Below are 2,766 nucleotides of genomic sequence, written 5' to 3' on the forward strand. Positions count from 1 at the left end.
TCAAATGATTTGTGCAATTTGCAAACGTTTAAATCAGTGTAGTGATATCACCCTTGGATCACAATATCGAAATGTTCAGCAATCATTTATCAATTCAAAACCGATAAATCGTATCATTTTACAACTGTTTCATTGCAATAACAGGTAGATTTATTTTACTTGCAAAACTGTTGGTTGTTTCTTTGTCAAATCGTCTCCGGAGCTATGGCGCCGTGGTAGGATATCTAGGCTTTCACTCAAGCACTTACGATTCGATCACCAATTATGAAATATTTGTAGAAATTTTTCCTTCAAATGGAATATGTAATCAAAGGATGTTAGATTTTTAGGTCGTTCATCGTGCGCATATTCTAATTTACTCTGATGGTCAATAAAATTTTTTTATAAAGATTAGACCGATAATTCAAGTCAATAAAACTAATTTGATTTGTCATTATTTTCTTCGCTATTTTTTTCTAGGTATGAGCACGAGCATACATTAATGCTATTGACTTGAAAAACGTAGATAATTGTCTCACTCAATTAGGAAGAGTTATATTACTTTTCTTTGTTTTGCATATTAGAAATAATAAATCTATTAGAATAATTAAATAATACTTTCTGACACTTGTTTGAAACTCATAGGCTATGGGGCAGGATTACTAAACAATTCTCCGGCCCATGCCTAAGAATTTAGTCCTTAATCTGCTTCCCATTCTCCATTAGATTTTCTAGCTATAGTTTTGAATTTTAATTGAAAAGATATTGTGCTTAGTATTGTGTTGACGGTTTGATAATGGTTGCAAAAGGTAAAATTGTTCGTCTTCAGTGTCCCTATCGCATCCAACCCAAGGTCATCACGAAGGAAATAAATCATGGTAACCGAGAGGACAAATGGTGGATGGGGTGAGGTACACAGGGTCCGAAGATTTACGTTCCGACATCCTTATGGTTCAACCCCGCATTCTCAGTTGTAAACGTAATCATCATTTATCATCTTGGATAACCCTTGAGGTTGACGTTTTGATAATGGTGCATATATTGATGATTAAAAGAGAAAGAAGATGAAACAAAGAAATGAAATATTATTTCGAGTAATATCGAGTTTTAATAATTTATCGAACTTATATTTTAGCCGTTAAGACTGATATAGTATAAGATTTAAAACGATTCTGATCTCCTTATGCCTTGTCTTATTCTTAATTCTAATATATGATCGACATCATATATGGAAACATCCTATTTGAGATTTTAAAATTTACATCCCACAAAACTCCGTATGATCTAACAATTATAAATCATATTAGTTATAATTGAAGAACACCTTATTTATGACTTCTCCAGTAGATGGTAATCTGAATTCCAACATTATTCTGTTTGAATGGAGCACATTAAATTTTTTTCTAATGGATTTTTTTAAGAGTTTAATATTAAATATATAATGAACTTTTTTTTTTTTTTTTTGATAAAATACATTATGCATTGTACGTGATTTGTACATATGCAGCGCGTTCTCCTTTAATGTTACGGCAATTTACATTAATGAATGTTACACAATTTAACAATTTTATATGTTTTTAAAGAATATTAATAACGGTAATTTACCAAAGGCGTACTTAGCTTTCTGAATTTATCAAAAAACACATGCTACTTTGATATTTACTAAAGAACGTACCTTTTTAAATACATTTCTCATTTTATCCTTCTGATAAATTTGATTTTTTACTTTTCTCTGTTATTTCTCACTCTCTCTTCTATTCCTCTCTCCTATGCATGTAACTAATCTTATTTTTTCTCTTCTCTCTTCTCTTTTTTTTTTTTTCATACATGCATGCATAACATAGGCCTGATATACAAATCATATCAAACCCACGACATTTAAAGTTTAGTTAATTTTTTGATAATATTTTAATACATTTAGAGAAGTCAAAATAATCAATAAATAGCATATTTGAACTCTTTATAACACCAAAAATCGATCCATTATTTATTTAAGCTTCTACATAGGTATAAAATTATAATAATGATGAATGGACAAAACTCCTCATGCGTGGGCCTAACATGGAGATTTTTTTGCTGATTTTTATTACATTTTAACACCTTATAGATGTCAAAATAAACAATGAATAGCATATTTGAACTCCTTGCAATATTAGAAATCCACAAGAACTGAAATGGACGTAATCGGAGCTTTCTACGTCCATTAGTGAGTTTTGACCAATAATATCAAGCCCAACATAGGCCTGATATGGAATCATATCAGACTCAACATGGGCCTGATATGGAATCATATCAGGCCTACGTTGGGCCTTATATGATTCCATATCAGGCTCAATTTTTGAAAATTTTTACTGATTCTTTTTTATTATAATTTAATACCTTTTGAAAGTTAAAATAAATAATGGATAGCATATTTGAACTTCTTGCAATATTAGAAATCCATAGGAACTGAAATAGGCACAATCGGAGCTCTCTAGGTCCATTAGTGAGTTTTGATCAAATCCACTGATGGACCTAGAGAGCTCCGATTGCGCTCATTTCAGTTCCTATGGATTTCTGATATTGCAAGGAGTTCAAATATGCTATTCATTGTTTATTTTTACATATATAAGATGTTAAAATATAAGAAAAAAAATCAGCAAAAAACCTCTATGTTAGGCCTGATATGAATCATATCAGGCCCATGTTAGGCCTGATATGATTCCATAACAGACCTAACGTGGTCCTAATATGATTTCATATCAGGCCCAATGTGAGTCTCACTCTATTAGGAATGCTCAACTATTT

The sequence above is a fragment of the Zingiber officinale genome, chromosome 7B, assembly GCF_018446385.1.
Source record: "Zingiber officinale cultivar Zhangliang chromosome 7B, Zo_v1.1, whole genome shotgun sequence".
In the NCBI taxonomy this organism is placed as follows: domain Eukaryota; kingdom Viridiplantae; phylum Streptophyta; class Magnoliopsida; order Zingiberales; family Zingiberaceae; genus Zingiber; species Zingiber officinale.